The following is a 22,331-nucleotide window of genomic DNA, read 5'->3' on the forward strand; positions in this document are numbered from 1 at the left end:
ATTCCATTCAGTCTTTGAGGGATCTGTGTGGTGCCAGAGATAGCTAGAGCCCTGAACAGTCAGCTCTGGCCTTAGGCAGCCTATTATTTACCCCCATGTTTAATAGTGCCATTTTCTTGTCTGTGCCATGGTATGAAAAAGGTTAGAAAGAAGTATTTTAAACTTTTTTTTAGATTTTATTTAAATTCAATTTCATTAACACATGCTGTATTACTAGTTGTACAGGTAGAATTTAGTTATTCATCAGTTGCATGTAACACTCAGTGCTCATATCAAGTGCCCTCCTTAATGCTCATCACTCCGTTTGGTTACCCTATCTCACCACTCAACCTCCCCTTAAGCAACCCTCAATTTGTTCCCTAGAGTCAAGAGTCTCTTATGGTTTACCTCCCTCTCTGTTTTTTATTTTACTTTACTTTCTCTTCCCTTCCCCTATGTTCATCACTTCTGTTTCTTAAATTCCACATGAGTAAAATCATATAGTATTTGTCTTTATTTCGCATAGCATAATACGCTCTAGTTCCACCCATGTCATTGCAAATGGAAAGATTTCATTCTTCTTGATGGCACACAAAATGGGTAATGTTCCCTTTGTGTGTGTGTGTGTGTGTATGTATATGTATATATATGTACATATATACATATACCCCTTCTTTATCCATTCATCTGTTGATGGTCTTACCATATTTTGGCTATCGTTGACCAATATTTATAGACCTATCTGTAAACACTGGGATGCATGTGTCCCTTCTAATCACTATTTTTGTATCCTTTGGATAAATATGTAGTGCAATTGTTGGCTCATAGGATAGTTCTGTTTTTTAACTTTTTGAGGAGCCTCCATACTCTTTTCCACAGTGCACCAGTTTGCATTCCTACCAGCAGTGCAGGAGGGTTCCCCTTTCTCCACATCCTCACCAACATCTGTTGTTTCCTGAATTTTTCATTTAGCCATTCTGACAGGTATGAGGTGGTATCTCATTGTTGTTTTGATTTGTATTTCCCTGATGATGAGTGATGTTGAGTATTTTTTCATATCTGTTAGCCATTTCTGTATGTGTTTGGAGAAATGTCTGTTCATGTCTTCTGCCCATTTCATAAGTAGATTTTTGGGTTTTTGGGTGTTGAGTTTGTAATGTTCTTATAGATTTTGGATACTAGCCTTCTATCTGATAGGGCATTTGCAAATACCTTCTCATGATTCTGTAGGCTGTCTTTTGGTTTGTTGATTGTTTCCTTTGCTGTGCAGAAGCTTTTTATCTTGATTAAGTCCCTCATTTTTTGTTTCCCTCACCTCTGGAGACAAATCTAATAAAAAGTTGCTGTGGCTGAGGTCAAAGAGATCATTGCCTTTGTTTTCCTCTAGGATTTTAATGGATTCCTGTATTATATTTGGGTCTTTCATCCATTTTTGAGTTTTATTTTTGTGTATGGTGTATGAAAGTAGACCAGTTTCAGTCTTCTGCATGTTGCTGTCCAGTTTTCCCAATACCATTTGTTGAAGGGGCTTTTTTCCATTGAATATTCTTTTCTACATTGCCAAAGATCAGTAGACCAATTAGTAGAGGGTCCGTTTCTGGGTTCTCTATTCTGTTCAGTTGATCTGTGTGTCTGTTTTTTGTGCCAGTATCATACTGTCTTGATGGTTACAGCTTTCTAAACTTTTTAACAAAAATTGTGATGATGTTGATTATGTATTAAGGCACTACCTATAGGGAGGAGAAGACATTTAATTATATCTGTGTTAGAAAAAATTTCTAGATTGGGTGATACTTTTAGATAATGATATTTCATTTTGCACTTAAAGTGAAGTGACATGACTGAGCATTACTTTAAGGAAGCCTTAGATGAAACCTGTGAAAAATAATTTGAGTAAAATATATACATTAAATATGTGCAAAAACTTTGAAAATAATGATGGGGACTGGATATGAATGTTGTCAAGCTTCATAGCAGTTAACAAAGAGTCACTGTTACTTTCAAATGCAAGTTTATTTTCTTTCAGAATGAGCTAAAATTGATGGTTCCTAGATAAAGATAATTGTTCTTTGATGTGAAAAAGGAAAAAGAATATTGTTAAGTAAACAGGAAGCATGAGAATTTCCTCTTTAGAAATCTTTTGATCCTGAGACCATCCTATAAATTGTTTTAAAACACAACTTTCTCTGTCACTTCTTATGTTATTATAGATGTCAAAAATGTCTGATTTTGTTTAGTGTAATAGTTTTTGTAGTACCAAAGGAGCATGTCAAACATTGTCAAAACAGCGTCTGTTTTTGGAAATAATGTAATTTTTGTTAAAAAATCTTCAGTTGTCTCTATGGGTGTTTGACATCTGAATTGTTTTCTGTTTTCATAGAAACCATAGTTGTTGTTTGTTACATGATGGTCAAGGTAAAAATATACCAATCCTGGAAGGTTGGTATTATCATTTAAAACTTTAAAATGAATTATTTCTTGGGAGTTAGAGTTTTAATTGTTCTGCATGTATGTGTATGCTTGTCAGTTTTGCTTTTCATTTTGACTATAATATAGAGGAAATTCATTGTTGTAGAGGAAGCATTCTAATATGTAACTTGTTTGGACAGATAACTTGATGAGAAAGTGAAGTTACATCTGTGGACGCTTTTCCAGAATTTCAGTAATTTTTTCTACCCACTCTTTGAATTATTCCACTAATTGAAAAATAAAGTACAGTTTTATATCATTTTCAAATTAAACTTTGAATATTTTAACTCTGAGACTGTCAGACTTTACTATACTTGAGAACTGAAAAATACAGTGTTGGCACTGCCTGCAGTGCTTTTTTTTACCATAGGAAGATCCTTGATTTGGATTTTTTTTTGGGGGGGGGTAGTCTACAGCAATTATTCTTCCAGTTTGCTTACTTCTTCCTACTTTATTGTTTTTTAGCCAGTTAAGATAATTCTGCATTTTTAAAAATGTAGTCTGTCTTTCCTGCTGTATTGTCTTATGTTCTTCCCTCAAATCTGTAAGACCAATATCTCTAGTTCATCTTACATATAACAACTTATATTTATAGCAACCTATTTTAAATTGATACAACTTAAGTTTGAATGCATTCTGAAGCTTTACACTTTTACTCACACAACCTGCATCTCATGTTTTTGACGTCACAACTTAAATATTATTTATCCCTTAAATATTTATTATAGTTACTTTTACTACTATTATCTTTTAACCTTCATATTATTCTTAAAATTGCTTGATTCACTACCTTATTAATACATTTACCTATACCAGTGAGATTTATACTTTCATATATTTTCCTGTGACTTAGTGTCCTTTTGTTTCAGCTTAAATACATTTAACCTTTCTTGTAGGGTGTTCAATGGTGATGAACCCTTTTATCCTTTAGCTTGTGCTTATCAGGAAAACTCTGTCTCTCCTTCAATTCTGAAGAACAATTTGAAGAGTATTTTTGGTTGGCAGGTTGTTGTTGTTTTTCTTTCAGCACTTTGATTATATTGTGCCACACTCTTCTGGCCTGCAAAATTTCTGCTGAAAAATCTTATAATCTTATGGGGATTTTCTTGTACATAACAAGTTGTTTTTCTCTTGCTGCTTTTAAGATTCTCCTCTTTAAGTTTTGATATAACGTCTTGGTGTGGGTCTCTTTTGGTTCATCTTAGTTAGGACTCTTTGGACTTTTTGGATCTGGATGTCTGTTCCTTTCCCCAAGTTAGAAAAGTTTGCAGCCATTATTCTTCAAGTTTTCTTACCCTTTCTTTCTGTTCCTTCTGGAATTCCTTCAGTGCAAATATTGGTCCACTTGTAAGCTGTCTTCATCTTTTTCATTCCTTTTTTTCTTTTTGCTGCTCTGATTGGGTGAGTTGCATTGCCCTGTGTTCAAGTTCACTAATTGTTTCTTCTGCTTCATCCAGTCTGCAATTTTGTCCCCCTGTTGTATTTTTTATTTTTTTATTTTATTTTATTTTATTTTATTTTTATTTTTTGAGGTTTTTTATTTATTTATTCATGAGAGACACAGAAAGAGAGAGAGGGAGAGGCAGAGATGCAGGCAGAGGGCAAAGCAAGCTCCATGCAGGGAGCCTGACGTGGGATTCAATCCCTGGTCTCCAGGATCATGCCCTGGGCTGAAGGCAGCGCTAAACCGCTGAGCCACCCGAGCTGCCCTTTGTTGTATTCTTTTAGTTCACTTACTATAGTTTTTAGCTCTCTGACTTCCTTTTGGCACTGTCTTTTATATTTCTGTCTCTTTGTTAAAACTCTCATTCTGTTTAGTCATTATTCTCCTAAGCTCAGTGAGCATCTTTAGGCCCATTGTTTTGTAGTTTATCAGGTAAATAACTTCTCTCCATTTCATTAAGGACTTTTCGAGGTTTTATTTTGTTCTTTCATTTGAAGCATACTCCTTTGTTTCCTCATTTTCCTTGACTTTTTGGTTGGTTTCTGTGCTTTAGATAAAACAACCTCCAGTGTTGTAGGAGTGGCCTCATGTAGGAGGTGAACCTTACTGCTCAAATTTTTTATAGCTCTTATTGTCTCTTAAGCTTTTGTGAATGTCCAAGCAATCTATTTTTGTTTTGCTTTGTTTTAGTTTTAATTATTTGTTTGTTTTTAAGTTTTTATTTAGATTCCAGTTAGTGGCACTTCCTCAACCACTTGGAACTATTAAGTATTTTCTCTTTCTTTCTATCTATCTATCTATCTATCTATCTACATTCATTCACACACACACACAGTATGCCATATTCCAATACAGAACTGAAAAACTATTTTATTTCTAATAGCTCCCAGTAGTTTAGGGTGTGCCAAGACCTCTGTGTCTCAAAGGGGAGGATCTCAGATCTGACTGGAAGCTAGATCCTCAGGCAGCAGTTTCTATATATACAGTCCTGTGTGACTGCAAGCTTAAGCCCTGCTGACCCCAGAGCCAGGCAATCTCGAGGTATCCTCTAGGCAGCAGTCATAAGGATTTGGGCTGAAGACAAGTGTATAAGCTCTTTTATAGGAGATACTAGTGAACTGTAGCAAGGTAGAGTGCAAAAATGATGTCCCCAAACTTAGCTCTAGCCATATACCAGACCTAAAGCCTGCTACTGTAGATACTCCAGGATTAGCAAGTAGGCCTCTTTCACAGAAATCCTAGGGTGGGGGTGAGGGTATGTTTTACTGCTGTGTAGTGCCCTGGGAGTGGTAACCTCCCAAGAACTGTTTCTTTGATTGTTGCAGTCCCAGAGGATCCAGGAATGCAAGCTCCGGCTACTACCCACCAGCCACCAGAGCCAGGTGAGTGAGGGGTGTTATCCCCTGAGTGGCAGCCACAAAAACTCTGTCACCAGCTGTAAAAGTCAGGGTACTAGATGTGTAGAAGCTCCTGTCCAGGAGATATTGTCACTAGGGTGTGTGGGAGAGGGAGAACACAATGGTGGCACCCTCGGGCTAGAGTGAGGCAGTAAGGGAATGCAAAAATGACACCCACTGCAAAAAAAGAAAAAAAGGAAGATGATACTCACTGGCTTTAGCAAGACAGAGAGCAAGAAGATGGCACCCACTAGCTTCTGTCCCTGAAGAATATCCCAGAAGACCCCTGACCCTCAGACCAGTGCTTTAAAATTAAGAAATAACTTCTTTCATATAAAGTCTGGGAGCTTTTCAAATGGTTACTTCTGTGCTGGGCCCTGGAACAGCTGGGTCGGTGCACAAGCCCTTTAAGAACTATTCCTCCCCATAGATCTCCTTGGCAAGAGTCCTATTGGTATTCAAAGCCAGACAAAACCAGGGGCTTGTCCCTCAGATGCTGGTTTTAAAAGCTGGGGTACCTGCTGGTAGGATACAGACTCTTTGCTCCTCAGGGAGAAGCTGTACATTTTCAGCAGCCCCCCTGACCCTGCCCCAATTCTGTGTCACTGTGCTGAAAATGGAATTTATGGTGAGATTGTGTCTCAGTTCTTCCTTACCTTTAATACAGTTTCCCTCACATTTGCCCAATGTGAGGGAGTTGGTCTGGAAATTTTTAGGTTTTCTTCAGAGAAAATTATTCTACGTATATCTGTAGGTCCAGTATGTCTGTGGGAGGAAGTGAATTAAGGATCTGTGTTGCCATCTTGAACTTGAAACTCCAATCCATTTGTCAAAATGTCCAATCCATTTGTCCAATCCATCCATCAAAATTCTTCCCATTTTAGCTAAGCTTATAAAAGTTATATAAGTATAACTTTTCCATGAAATATTTCTGAAACCTTTAAATGTCTCTCCTGTCTCTAAAATCTTATATATCCTATCCTTATTTTATTACATTTATTTTTACACATGTATTAAATTGTAAATTTACTCATTTTTTACTTATTGCCTCTTGGACAAGGACTTTCCTGTAGTAATTAGTTCATATTTATTTATTGAAAGGTGCAGTCAATTAAAACAAAATTTTCCCAAGAATGAAAGGTACAACTGTCTTTCATATCAAGAAATAGTAAAGTTTACTACTACAGAAATTTGGAGGATTTATTGGCTCCCATAGCTATATGTTCTTGTAGATGAATTGTCTTGTTTAATAATTTACTACTAGAATTTTAATGACTACATGTCCTGTATAATTGTATACTTACTAACATAACTTGTATTTTTAGAATCCAAGAACTTTTTGAATTATTAAGGTATATGATGCTAAGTTTAAGGTGTTCTTTTTTAAATAAAGGAGTTATTTTTCCTCTAAGAATTTTAGAAACTCTTATTTTGAAATAATTAAAGGCTCATAAGTTAGTTTCATAAATAGCACAGAGAGATCCTGTGTTAGCTATTACCCACCTTTAAAGGTGCATTTACTTAATTATAGAGCATTATCAAAACCAGGAAATTGACTTTAGGCACAATACTATTAAGTAGACCACAGAACTTAGATTTCCTCAGTTTTCATATGTACTCCTTTTTCTTCTTTTCTTTTTTTAAAGATTTTGTTTATTCATGAGGGACAGAGAGGGAGAGAGAGAGAGGCAGAGACACAGGGAGAGGGAGAAGCAGGCTTCATGCAGGGAGCCCGACATGGGACTCAATCCCGGGTCTCCAGGATCACACCCTGGGCTGAAGGTGGTGCTAAACCACTGAGCCACCCAGGCTGCTCTGTACTCCTTTTTCATGTGCATAATTTTATGAAATATTTTCATATGTATATATGGATAAATTACCACCATAAAAGACAAATTTGTTCCATCCACAAAGGAACTCCCTCAGGCTTTTTTTTTTTTTTTTAAGATTTTATTTATTTATCAGAGACAGAGAAAGAGAGGCAGAGACACAGGCAGAGGGAGAAGCAGGCTCCATGCAGGGAGCCCGACATGGGACTTGATCCCGGGACTCCAGGATCACGCCCTGGGCTGAAGGTGGCGCTAAACCACTGAGCCACCACCGAGCCACCGGGGCTGCCCTCCCTTGGGCTTTATAGTCAAGTCTTCTCCCCCACCCTCTGACAGTTTTTCTCTCATATAATGTTTTTGTTTTGAGAATGTTGTATAACTGGAATTATACAGTATAATGTTTGAAAATTGGCTTTCTTTCCCACTCATGATGATGACCTTGAGGTCCGTCCAAGCTGATGAGTATCCAGCAGTTTGTTCTTTTTTATAGGTGGAATAGTATTACATTTGGTATAGTGCCACAATTTGTTTTCTCTCTTCACCATTTAAGGACATATGAGTTGTTTCCAACTTTGCCTCTTGTAAATAGAACTCTAATGAATAGTCATGCATTTTTTATTGTTATGAAGAAAATTTACTACTTTAACCGGTGCTATTTAATACTGTACAATTTAGTGGTACTAAGTACATTCATAATGTTGTACAGCCATCATCATTACCCACTTCTGGAACTTCTAAAATCATCTCAAACAGAAGTTTTGTACCTATTAATAACTCCTATTCCCTCCTTCCCCATCCTCCAGGTAAGCACTAGTCTATTTTCTATCTCTGAGTTTGCCAGTTAAAGGTACCTCATATAAGTGGAATCATACAATATTTGTCCTTTTGTATTTGGATTATTTCACTTAGCTTAAAATTTTCAGTTTTGCTTATGCTATAGCATATATTAGAATTTCCTTTTTAAGGCTGAAGAATATTTAATGGTATGGTTATACTGTATTTTTTGTTTATCCATCTGTTGATGGGTATTTGGCTTATTTCCATCTTTTGTCTATTATAAATCATGCTGCTATGGACATGGGTGTATAACTATGTTGGAGTCCCTCCCTTCAATTCTTTTGTGCATATACCTGAAAGTGGAATTTCTTAATCATATGTTAATTCTGTGTTTAACTTTTTAGGAATTACCACTATTTTCTATGGTGGCTGTGCCATTTCTCTTACAAGTAGCACACAAAAGTATCAAGTTTCCACATTCTTGTCAACAGTTTTCTTTCTTTCTTTCTTCCTTTCTTTCCTTTCTCTCCTTTCTCTGTCTCTCATTCTCTCTTTCACATAGTGTTCAAGGACCTTCTCTTAAAAAAAAAAAAAAGTCTATTCAGTTGACCTGGCAGTAATTTTGAAAAGACTCTTCTTTCCTCACTGAATTATTGTTGCTCATGTCACGTAACTTTATATATGTTGGTCGTCCTCTTCACCACTGCTCTGTCCTTCCATCAGTACCACACTCTCTTATTTACTTAGTAGCTTTTTAATGTCTTAATGTTTGGTAATGTGTTTTTGTTTCTCTTAAAGAACGTCTTGGCTATTTTATGTATTTATATAATTTATTTTTGGTTTTATTTTTTGTAAATTCTAACTACAAAATAAGGGTAATTGTTTTGTAAGAAACAAAATGAAATAACTTCAGTTTTTTAAAATGTTAATTCCAGTTACTTACCATACAGTGTTATATTAGTTTCAGGTGTACAGTATAGTGAGTGATTCAGCAGTTTTGTACAGTATTCAGTGTTCCTCAAGTAAGTGTACTCTTAATCACCTTCATTTATTTCACCCATATCCCATCCCACCTCCCCTCTGGGAACCATCAGTTTGTTCTCTATAGTTAAGAGTCTGTTTTTTAGTTTGTCTCTCCTTTTCTTTGTTCATTTGCTTTCTTAAATGCCACATATGAATGAAATCATATGGTATTTCTTTGACTTAACTTAGTATTTTATTCTCTAGATCCCTCCATGTTGTTGGAAATGCCAAGATTTTATTCCTTTTTATGGCTGAATAATATTCCATTGTGTATATGTTTGATATACACACACACACACACACACACACACACACACGACTTCCTTATCCATTAAACTATCTGTGGACGCTAGGGCTGCTTCCATAAGTTGGTTTTATACATAATACTACAGTAAACATAGAGTGCATATATCATTTGAATTAGTGTTTTTGTATTTTTCGGGTAAATACACAGTATTGCAATTAGTGGGTCATATGGTAATTATATTTTTTAACTTTATGAGGAACCTCCATACTGTTTTTCACAGTGGCTACACAAGTTTACATTCCCACCAGTGCACAAGGGTTCCTTTTTGTCCACATCCTCCTTGCCAACACTTGTTTCTTGTATTTTTGATTTTTGCTATTCTGACAGGTGTGAGGTGATATTTCATTGTGGCTTTGATTTGAATTTCCCTGATGATGAGTAACATTGAGCATCTTTTCATGTGTCTGTTGATCATCTATATGTCTTTGGAGAGATGTCTATTCATGTCTTCTGTCCATCTTTAATTGGACTATTACATTTTTGAGTGTTGAGTTGTAGAAGTTCTTTATGTATTTTAGATACTAATACTTTATGAGATCTGTCATTTACAGATATCTTCTCTTGTAAGGTAGGTTATCTTTTAGTTTTATTGATTTCTTTGCTGTGCAGAGCTTTTTATTTTGATGTAATCCCAATAGTTTATTTTTGCTTCTGTCTCCATTAGGAGACTTACCTAGAAAATGTTGCTCTGGCTAATATCAGAGAAATCACTGCCTGAGCTCTCTTCTAGGATCTTTATGGTTTCATGTCTCACATTTAGGTCCTTAATCCCTTTTGAGTTTATTTTTGTGTATTATGTAAGAACATGGTCCAGTTTCATTCTTTTCACGTTGTCCAGTTTTCACAATACCATTTGCTGAAGATACTGTCTTTTTCATTGCATATTCTTGCCTCCTTTGTTAAAGATTAATTGACCATGTAATCCTGGTGTATTTCTGGGCTCCATCCTACTGATCTGTATGTTGTGTGTATGTGTGTGTGCATGTGTGCCAGTACCATACTATGTTGATTGCTACAGATTTTTAAGAAATTTTCAGATCTGGGATTGTGATACCTCCAGTTTGTTCTTTTTCAGGATTGCTTTGGCTCTTCATTGTCTTTTGAAATTCCATAATAATTTTATAATAATTGTTCTCGTTCTGTGAAAAACACTGTTGGTATTTTGATAGCGATTGCATTATATCTTTAGATTGCTTTGGGCAGTATGGACATTTTAGCAATATTTGTTCTTCTAACCCATGAGCATGGAATATCTTTCCATTGTTTGTGTCCTCTCCAATTTCTTTCATCAGTGTTTTACAATTTTCAGAGTACAGACCTTTTACCTCCTTGGTTAAGTTTATTCCTAAGTATTTGAATATTTTTGCTGTGATTGTAAATGGGATTGTTTTCTTAATTTCTCTTTCTGCCACTTCATTACTAGTGTATAGAAATGCAGTGTATTTCTGTATATTGATTTTGTGTCTTGTGATCTTTCTGAATTCTTTTTTTAAAATATTTTATTTTTAGAGAGAATAAGACAGTGGGAAGAGGAGCAGTGTATTTGTCTTGGCTATTTTAGATTCTTTGTATTTCCATATAAATATGCCTCACTTTCATGATTTTATCTCTACTTTCACCACATACACACATGTATGTGTGTACGTCAAAATCTAAAACTTTGAATGGGATTACATTAACTCTAGATCAATTTATGAATAATTAATATAAGAATACTGAGTCTTGTAGTTCATGAATGTAGTTTATGCTTTCATTTATTTAGGTCTTAATTTCTAAGTAATGTTTTCAAGATGGAGGTATATATATATTTCATCACATCTGTTCCTAATTTTTTAGTACTTTTGGCTCTATTGCAAATGATATTGTTTTTAAATTTTCTTTGATGCTGGCATATAAAAATACAATTGAATTTTTATATAGTAATCTTACAGTGTTTACCCATGAATTCTGATAGATTCTTTCGGATATTCTATTTATACAGTGGCATTTGTGAAAAATGATTTTAGTTCTATTAATTTACTTCTTTTTCTTGTCTTACTAAATTTGTTAGAACCTCCACTTCACTACTGAATAGAAATGGTAATACATATCCTTGTCTTAGTTTCAAACTTAGTGTTCCATATTTTATCATTAATATATTAGGTGTGGTTTTTCTGACAAAGATACTCAGGATAAGAAAATTCCCTTCTAGTCATAGTTTTCTGAGCATTGTTAATTTTTATTTCAATTTTCTTAAATGATATTTATACACCAATTGAATTGATACATGTAGTCTGTATCAGTTTATTTGTATGAAGTGAGTTACATTTTATTTTTTAACACCAAGCCAGTCTTACATACCTAATTTGGTCACATATGTCACCTTTTATATATAATACTGATTTTTATTTGCTAATATTTTATGAAAGCTTTTTGAATCTATATTTATCAGAGATATTGTCCTATACTTCATCTTTTTTGTAATGTTAGTTTGGTGTTTAGATGATGCTGGCCTTAGACAATGATTTTTGAAGTGTCCCTTATTTTTCTACTTTCAGACTGTTTATGTAAGATTGCTTGTGTTTATTCCTTTAATATTTGGAAGAATAAAACAGAAATCCCATTTAGTTCTGAGGTTACCTTCATGGGAAAATTTTAAATTGCAGAATCATTTTCTATTATTTTTTATTATTTTTTCAAACTTTTTTTTCTTTCCTCTTTTCCTGGTATTCCTATTACATATATGTTAAATCATTTGATATTCTTCAACAAGTCGTTGAGTTTCTTTTTTTTTTGCTTTGTGCTCTAGTGTCATTGTTTCTTTGGAATTTATTTCAGAGTATATTAAGTTCATTGATCTTCAGTGTCTAATTTTTAAAAAGCCATCTAGTGAATTTTTCATCCCATATATTTTTCGGGTGTAAAATTTCTTTTCTAGAACTTTGGTTCATTCTTTAGTTTTTTAAATAGTTTCATCTTTGCAGTTTTCATTTCTCTCAGATTCTCTATTTGTCTCTTCATTGGGTTCAGTTTATCCTTTAAATCTTGAACTTATTTACAGTAGTGAATTCCATCATCTCTGTCATTTTTTTCTGCTTCTATTGAATGTTTTTTCTCTGCTCATCATAGGTCACATTCTCATACCTATTCATTTTTGATTTATGCTGGCCTGGATTTTGGTTTTTATTTTTTATTTATCTTTGTTTCAAGTTTTTATTTAAATTTTAGTTAATGTATAGTATAACGTTAGTTTCAGGAGTAGAATTTAATGACTCATCACTTACATACAACACCCAGTGCTCATCACAAGTGCCTTCCTTGATGCACATCACCTACTTAATCCATTCCTCTGTACACCTCTCCTCCAGCAACCCTCAGTTTGGTCTCTCTAGTTATGAGTCTGTTTTATGGTTTACCTCTCTTTTTTTTCTTTCCCTATGTTCATCTGTTTCATTTCTTAAATTCCGCGTATGAGTGAAATCATATGGTATTTGTCTTTCTCTGACAGACTTATTTGGCTTGGTATAATACACTTTATACTCCATTCATGTCATTGTCTTATTTTAGACAATGTTGAATTTTGTTATAGAATGGAAACTTGGATTATCTTGAGTCTTTTAAGATTTCCTAGGGCATGTGTAGAGTGGTCTTTACAAAAGGCTAGATTGGTCCAAACTCTTAAGTCCTGGTCTTTTTAGGATTTCTACCAAATTTCCAGGGTTTTATTCAGTAAGGTTTCCCTGCCATGTTAGAATTTGAGCATCTTCTAATCTTGTACAAGTTTTTATGGTTGTTTAGACCACAATTTTTAAGAATTCATGCTTTCCCTGTTAGTTGTTCCTTGTTTAGCCTTGTGGAATCTCACCTCTAAATAGCCACAGCTTAGTATTCAGCCAAATAAATAAATAAATAAATAAATAATAAATAAATAAATAAATAAATAAATATATATATATATATATAAATATCTTCTGTACATATTTCTGATCCTTCCCTCTGCAGCTCTCTTCTCTCCAGTGTGCTGCAGCACAAATTTCACTTGTTTCAGTAACCTTGAAACTCGGTCTCTGTTGCTTTAGCTCAGTGAGGTTGTTGCTTTAGGACTCACCTTATCTGTGTGTGTTTTCTTAGATGTCACATTTCTGTACTGTCTGTTCTTCAATGTTCACTTTTATGGTTTTAAGAGGAAGACTAATCTGGTACCGGTTACTCAAAATTGGAAAGCAGAAGTCTTGTTCCATATATTTTGAAGCTATGGAATTATTAGATGGATCAAATTGAGAATTGTTACATCGTCTTATGGAATAAACTCCTATCATTATGAAATTTATCTATCTATAGCTATATCTTTTGCTTTAAAGTCCCATTTTTAAAGTTAATACAGCTATCTCCGTTTTTTGGGGGGATGTTTTGGTTTTAGCTAGTGTTTGCATTGTATATATATCCTTTTTTATTCTTTTAACTCCTCTATTTATGTAAAGCATGTTTTTATAAACAATGTATTATTTTATCTGAAAATGTTTAGAGTTTTTAACTCATTTTTATTTAATGAGATATTGATGGGGTTTAAGTCTCCCTTCTTGCTATTTGTTTTGTTTCATTCTTTCTTCATTTAGTTTCCCTTTGTTCCTCATTTCTTGCCTTTTTCTAGGTTGAATATTTCTAATATTTCCTGATTTATTACTTTTTAGTTATACTGTTCTTTTAGAGGTTACCTATATTATAATATGCATTGACTTATGTTAAAAGTTCAGAAATAACAGGAATAAAACCAGTGAATTACTAAAGCAACAGTAAGTATATTTTGCTGGAAGCACTCAAACCAAAAGATAGACTGAGGCTTGGGGTATATTTAAATCAGCTTACACAGTGGTAGAGAGCAGTAACTCTGTTCTTCATGGTGATAGATTATACTAAAATTTTCTTAAATTATAGAAAATTGTTCAGTGGTTATCTCATATCAACCTGGGAAACAGTTCAAGTTTTATTTATGATTTCCAGAGGCATAAACAAGAAATGACCCAGGTCAAGTTAGCCTTGCAAAATAAGCTAAATTAAACTTTGGTTTGTATGATTAACCTGGTTTTGTTTGCTTAGGAAGTTTCAACACAGGTCTCCATTTGCTCTTTATTTTAACACTTATTGCAGTCAACCTAAAATACATTCCTTTAGCACTTCCCAAACAGTGCAGGGATCCTATAACATTTTAATTTTTATCTATCTAAATTTTCATTTATCATCTTTACCCTTGTTTTTTTGTTGTTGTCAGATATGTTACTTATGTATATGTTAAAATGCTCCAAGATTTGTCTTAACTAGCCCTGATTGTGACTGTATGTAGTACTCTTCATTTCTTTTTCTTTCTTTTCTTTTTTGTTTTTTTCAGGTTTGTGCTTCCATCTAGGAATTTCCCCTTCAACTGAAAATTATTCCTTTAATACTTCAGGTCTTCTTTTGACTAGTTTCCTCAGAGTTTTGTCTGTAATATCTGTTTCACTTAAATTTCTTAGGAATTCTGGGTACAGAATTCTAGATTATGTATTTTATCACCTATATGTCATCCATTGTTTTTCCAACTTCCATGGGGTTGTTGAAATATTAGCCAACAATTTTATTACGGCTCTGTTGAAGGCAGTGTCTTTTTTTCCCCATGGGTGCTTTTTGTCTTTGCTTTTCAACAGTTCTGTGATTTCCCTAGGTGTGGACTTGAGGGTTTTGGATGTTTTGTTGTTTTGTATTTATCCCGCTTGCTTTTTTTCACTTTTTTCTTACGTTTTTCTTGTTAGCACCTTCTTTTTTCCTCTGGGCTTCACTTTGGATATATTTTTATTGGCCTGTCTTTGGATCACTAATCCATCTTCTGCTATGTCCAGTATGCTGATAAACACATCTAGTGATTTCTTAATTTCAGGTACTGTATTTCTCAGTTCTAGAATATTACACTTAATTTTTTCAAATAAATTTCAATTTTCTGCAGAAATCCACCTTTTCATCCAAATTTAGGCATTATACTATTCTCTTGAGCATATTAATCAGTCATTTTAAAGTTTGTGTCATAATTTATATGTGAATAATGTGTTGGAGATTTCTATTACTGATTTTGCCTCAATTTTGAGTGTTTGTTAGTATGCCTCATATTTTTTTCCCATATCATTATTTTTAATGTCCAACGTTTATAATATGAGGGTCAGGGCTTTCTCCTCAACTCAAGTTTATAAATTTTCGATTGGCTTATGAGGCCAATAGGGATACTTCTTGTCTAATTTGGTTTCTGGGAAGACTTCATTCAGGTCCTCCATGGTCATCTGATCAAATGGAATTATGTTCTTCATTTTCTCCAGCTCTTTTTTCATATTCTTCAATCCTGGCCTTTGAGAGGGACAAAAACTCAGCACAGCTTTTCACATCTTCTTTTTCCTCAGCATCCACCTGGACAGTGTATTTATCCTCTGGCACAGGAACCTTCAGGGCATTAAACTTCTCAAAGTCATCTACCAAGCCAGCCTTTGCCACATTGGCCTTGTAGTAAGCCCAGTCGATAGCAGGTTGGTTTCTCAGGAAGAGTAGCCAACCTGGATGGAGGTAAGCATCTCATTCCAGGATTTCAGGGAGTTGGCAATGGCTGGCCATCTGGTTTTGGGGTATGATCTCCCCAAAAGCTACCCAGTCAGTGGTTTTTAGAGCAAGTTTTCGCCCAGCCATCTTGAGATCCTTCACCGACCCCAGCAGCCCACTGCCTCATAATTTTTTAATGCCACATGTGGATGAAATATAATAGAGGCTCTGGATGATAGTATAAGTAAAATTTTCTTCAGGAGGCAAGTAGAATCTGCCAGATACCTTTGATCCTTTTGAAGTTTGGTTTTAAGCTCTGTTAGAGCCTAGTATATTTCAGATATAACCTTATATTGAGGCTTGTTTATCTGGAACCTTGGCCTTTCTTTTTTCTCATCTGAGTCCTGACATGCTTATTAGATCTTACCCCCATGGCAGAGCTTAAACTCCAGCCTGTGTCTCCTCAGCACCACACAACTCTATATAGCTTATTTGCCCCCTAGTTGCTGTTTTCTGCCATTTTATTGTAGTGGTTAATAGGTGCCTTAACTTGTGCATGTGCAGCTGATGGATCAGTCACCAAAGAGAATTTGTATGGGGATGTGTGGGCTCCTCCACAGTTCCCTTTGTTCTGATTCTCAAATCCCATACAGTTTGAAACCCTGAACTCCTACTTTGATTTCCTTGTGGGACTACCACTTGGATTCTATTTCTCTGTGCCTTAATTTGGAACATATCCTCAGAGAAAATCCAGCATGTCCCTTGTGCACATTCCTTTTTTGAGGAATGTGACCTGCAAGACCTGCCTGCATTGGTTTCTGTGCTCACATAGAGAAACTCCTACCATACGTAGGCCTGAAGGGAGGAAGAGTGAGTAGATTACTAGAAATTTAAGGACAAAGGCATAAAGAAAGGACCACTTTGAGAGGAGTATATGTTTCATCAAGTGATGCAGTCATCTTGAAATGATCCTTCATCCAACTTTGGCCAAACTCAGCCGAAAACCAGAAGGCAAGAAAACACATTAACGTAGTCCACACAAGTTAGTTTAGCAGGGTGGGGAAAGATGTAGAGTCATCAAGGAGAAAATAGATAATATTTAGCATAGTTTACCCCTTTATTCTTCAATACGTATACTTTTTCTTCATTTGGGAGAAAGTGTTTCAACCAGAGGAGACACATGAAGTTCTACCAACTCTAGTAGCATTGTGAAATAGTATCAGTTCAGAAATACTTTTCCTGAAACTTAAAATGTTAGGCACCACTAGTATTTTTCACAGAAATAAAGATTATATAAAATCCCATTTTGCATAGCGTGTAAAAAGAAGAGAGAAAAACAGGTAAAATAAATACACTTGAGTGTCTGCTCGATAGCTAGTCATGAGAATTGGTAATCATAGCTTCCTTCTTCAAATAGTCTGCATATTCTCCTTTACCATCTGCCATTACTTTGCTGGATAGAATTCTTTACCTGGTAGTGGACTTCAAATCTCAATTCTAAGGAATCTGAATCTTTGATGTTCCTGCATTTTGGGGATTGGTACAGTTTTTCATTGACCAGTACTTTTGTAAAGAGTGCTGAAAAATGCCCTGCTGGATTTCCTGGGTTCCAAATGCAGTGCTACCCATTGTGTAGCTGTTGCCTCTGTTTGGTAGTAGGAACTTCCATTTCCCCTTGTCATCAAAATCAATCAGTCTGGCCAGTACAGCAGTCCTTTATGTACCTGTTAATTCAGCTGCATGGAAAGTCCTCACATGGCCAGTACATAGTCTTAGCTTCCATTTAATCAGTTTTCTGGTAGAAGTCAAGATTCCTGGTAAAAACACGCCTCCTTGAGTACTAGGTCCTTAAAAATGACAAAGCTAAGGTTTTATTGACTGGAGGTATACATTTTTCAAGTCATTAAGTATGATAATGAGAGGGACCACTTTTACTTCTGCTGCTTGATTGCCAGACTTATGCAATCCATCAGGGGAGACTGTATCATATATTTGTTGCTGGTTTAACACAAATAGTGCATCCTCTAGGATGATAACTTATCTTCACAATATTGTTTTCAACAGATATGGATGGTAGCTGAACCTTCAATATAGGTCATTTCACTCCCTTATCAAGCCAACTGTTTCTGAATGATGGAATACATAGTGAGATCAGTAAAATCCATAAGCATGATGCCATCACCATACTTCTTTTGTCATAAACTATATTCTTTGTTTGAAAGCAGTGTTGTAATGGATAAGCATTCCATAAATGATGGTGCTGCAGAACGTGAGGCACAGAAAGAAAATCCGAATCAGAACACAGATCTATCCTTTTAAGGACAAAACTGTTCACCCCAAAGTGATAGGGATCTATCAATCTACCATCAGATATCCAGCCAGCTGGTTCCTTTGGGGGATGGTGCCATATTGAAAGCTCAGCATGCATTGACTTATGCTTTTGGGAGGTTGGACACTCAACAGTCGTGGTAACCAGATCAGTGTTTGTGAGTTAATGGCCATGTTGTTGGACTCATACATAATCTCCATCCTTGTTGCCATAGCCACTTTGTACATAGGTCTATTGAATAAGCACTGGATTAGCCAGGGAAAGAAGCTGGCTGGCACTCACAAGAAGGGTCACCTTGTCCACTTGAACAACGAGAGTCTTCTTTATAGTGGGACATTAATATTTTTATATTCTCTGCTCATTCAAGAGGTCCATTCACATACCACTTACCCACATCTCTTAATCATCATTTTTCCATTTTCTTTTTCAAATCTGTGGTCATCTAGTGAACTTGTCACTTTCCATAAGTCACTCTGTTCTAGATCCATACCTACGTTCATTATCTTTTCGCATGAAATAGACAAATGCACAATTTTGAATAGGGTTATAGATGTGGGATCATCCATTTTCTGGCTGATAACAGCATCTGATGCAAATCCATTTTTAAACTAGGTTCCTATTCCTCTCTTTTAATGTGTGATAGGAAAGTCCCCAAGAAGCCAAAAGAATGGACTGAGGACGAAGGGTTAAATTAAGTACCATGAGATTCTAAATTGACTGCTTATGCAATTTAGGTATCCCTCCTGTACCTGTTCAAACCTACTCAGTTTCATTTTATGATGAAATTGTCTACCCAAATTATGTTTCAATACATCAGTTAATGACTAGCTCATGATGGAAGTTCAAGCGGCATAATCATTTGGTGTCCTGTGGTCAGGCATTTTTTTCTACCAGGGTTCTGTCACAAGCCAGGTAATGTTTGTAAATCAAGTGTTATGTGCACAATAGGGCTTTTCTTTTTTCTGAAAACTAGGGACTTTCTGGAGACTTCTGATAGCATTTTCATTATACATTTGATTTTAGCCAAAAGGCCAAGAAGCAACCAATGCACAGCGTTTCTGTCATAATATCTTAAACAGTTCCGGGTCTCCTGGGTCATAAAGCCCATGTGGTTGGGGAATATATATTGAGGCCTGGACCTGTTAAGGAGCCCTTTCTTACTATGGGCCACATTGAAAACTGACAGCCTACTGGGTTACTTCCCCTGACCAGATGGCTCAGAGTAACAAAGCCCACCAAGCTTTGTACCTCTTTGTAGTGGGCTGTTCAAACACATCATGTAGTCTTCCACTCTAGAAGAATCTCTTAGTATGCATGAAATGACTGAACCTTTAGAAACTTCAATCTCCTGATACATCCCTGAACTTTTGTAGGACTTAACTCTCTCCTTCTGCTAAACAATTACCTTGCTCAGGCACTACCTCTGTTATTTCTCATCAAATTAGTTAACATAACATCACTAATGTAATGGCCCAGCATGACATTCTGTGAGATAAGAAGGTTAAGTACTCTCCAGACTAATTACAACAGAACAGAACTGATTATATCCTTGGGACTAGACATTTAAGGTATTGTTGCTTATTCATATAAATGCAAATGACAACAGCTAGAGATTGCAAGTCCTCTATGGTGTCTTGAAGTCCTAAACAGCGTGCTTCCTTGGCCACTATAGAGGTATGTCACAGGTAGGGTCTGTGATCCCTTTGGACCCTCTTAAGATGGACTCAGGCAAATGTTCCATCTCCGATGTGATCCCCATAAGCCCCAGGCTGGAGGCTCACATGGAGTTTCAGAATAACAAGGTACACTTAGAGCCATTAACAAATAACTTCCAGAATATCCAGACATTTTCCATTTCTCAGTAAACAATCTCCTTGTCAAAAAGCTCTTCCAAAATGGCTCGGGAGAAAAATTGACAGTATTTATCTGTGGTCATATTATTGGGCCCTTTCTTAGAGGGATCTAGCCTCCTTGGAGACCAGGTCTAGGAAATGGCTCAATTTTGAGAGCTGGAAACAGATCACGAATTACAGTAATTTTTATTTATCTCTGCCCAGCAGATTTAGAGTCTTTTTAATTTTGTGATCATTAGTCATCATTAGCACTCTGCCCTATAGTTTATTGTAGTGATTGCTTCCACCTTGTCTCTGAGGGCTAAATGCTGTTACCTGGCCTTTATCACTCCAGGGTTCCATTATTCTTGGACAGATCAGGGAAACCAATCCCACTGCAGCACCATCTGTCATTTCGGATTTAATGAAGAAAAATTACCACGCAACTGTCATGGATGCCAGTGTCCCCCCTTACCAGTGCCTTCCTAGGCAAGATGAGAAGACTGCACATAATAGATCCATTCCAGTATTTCCATTTCCATGGTCCTTTGGACTCTTTGTTCTATAGGGAAATTCTAGCATTTAAATACCATTTAAAAAGGCCACTGTGGAGTCCAAGAATTTATTCAACTAACTGTTAATGTCGTTGCAAGTTCTCATTAAATTCTGAATCCCAGGGAGTTACACATCTAAATTAAATCAGCCTACACATGACTTAATTTTCACCTCTGTTGGTCTAAAACACCTTTTATCTTACTGCCTCAGAAGTGTTGAGATCTTAACTTTCATTTTAGGCCTAGAGGCAATGAAAGGTGGTAGAGGTGAGTTCTGAGGAAAATTTCCCTTAATTTGTGAGTCACTGGAAGGTTTTTAAGCAGAGGAGTGATTTTTTTCCTCAAAAAGGATACTATTAAAAGAAAAGGATTTGCCTCTGTCAGTAGGATATTTAAAATTCTCAGCCTCTGTGTCTGGCAAAATACATCTCATATCTCATGGTTTCATTTCTTCCCCATTCTTACTATAAGAAACCTGGAAGGCTTAAATTTTTAATTGGCACTATACCTTTACAGACCTTACATCATGCTCTTGGCTTTGTCCTATGTCGTATGCGCTGTCTACAGCGGAAGAAGGACTCCTTCAAAACTGCCTGCAAGTATTTAATTGTATATCCATAACATTTTTAACATCTCTCTTATCTGAGACCATCAGAAGAATTTAAGTGATAATCATAATTTTTATAACTGTTCTTATTGTAGCAATTAAATGTCATGACCATTTGATCTCACATCACGCTCTCAATCTGCATTTCACCTTGTGCTACCATTGATGGTAATTAGAGTAATCAGGATGCTAGTACATCCCATAGATCATTATGTTCCTAATGAACCCAGTCCCAGATCTGATCTTGATGGTCTATTTCTTGGGGCTATTTCTGGTATGATTACTGTGTTTGAGCCAGAAAAGAGATGGCATACTCAAAATAAGTCAAGGAAGATCTAATAGACCATTTACCAAACTGTGGTCATAGTATAGGGTTAATGCAAGGGATAATGCAGTACGCTAGAGCCAGTAATGGTAGAAGTGTTACTATACCCTAGGGCTGAAAGGAGGAGTAGAAGGGAAGTTAGCAGAACCCAGAAGGAAAAAGTCTTGAGAGAAACTGGATTCTTTGGGAGGCACAGCCATCCAGAGGCTTCACACAGAGAGTCAGGGGATCTCTTCTGTCCTACCAGAGCTCCCCAGTAGTGGGACCCATTGGAAAGCCAGAAGACAGGGGAGACCTTTAATATATGTTATACAGGTCAGCCTCCTGACAGCAAGTTATAAGATGATGGAAAATGGATAGAGGCACACCAATTAAATGAAGAGTTTCTATAATATTATTAGAATCTTGTTAAAGGCATAACATGAAGAAGGAAAGTAGTATAATTTGATGAGGCTTTTTCTTAGATTAGAACTAAGGATCCAGTCAGCTTGGGAAAGGAGAAAGCAAGAACTTTGAGAAGCCCATTTCCCTATTCCACATACCTCTCCAGGGAAAGAGTGACTTTTGTAAGCATCTTAACTATCTTATGTGTTCACATGAGTAATTCAGAAATGTTTTACTCTGTACTATTTCCAGGATAATAAATGGCTTGGCTTTTTATTCATCAACTTTATTAAATAATTTTATTAACTGATCTACATAGACATCATATTTAATAGTTCAATATAAAAAATAAATATTTTGGGATAAATAAGTGAGTTTTTAGAGCCCCTAGGGCTTACAAAAAGAATCTTAAAAGATCCATATTTATCATATGAAGTATAAGAATAATAATTACAAAAGGTAGCAAAATGTACATCAAAAAATAAATATAAATTTTAAATATTTAAATAAATAGCCTGATACATTTTAAATAGGCACTTAA

Source organism: Nyctereutes procyonoides, unplaced genomic scaffold (assembly GCF_905146905.1).
Source record: "Nyctereutes procyonoides isolate TBG_1078 unplaced genomic scaffold, NYPRO_anot_genome, whole genome shotgun sequence".
NCBI classification, from domain to species: domain Eukaryota; kingdom Metazoa; phylum Chordata; class Mammalia; order Carnivora; family Canidae; genus Nyctereutes; species Nyctereutes procyonoides.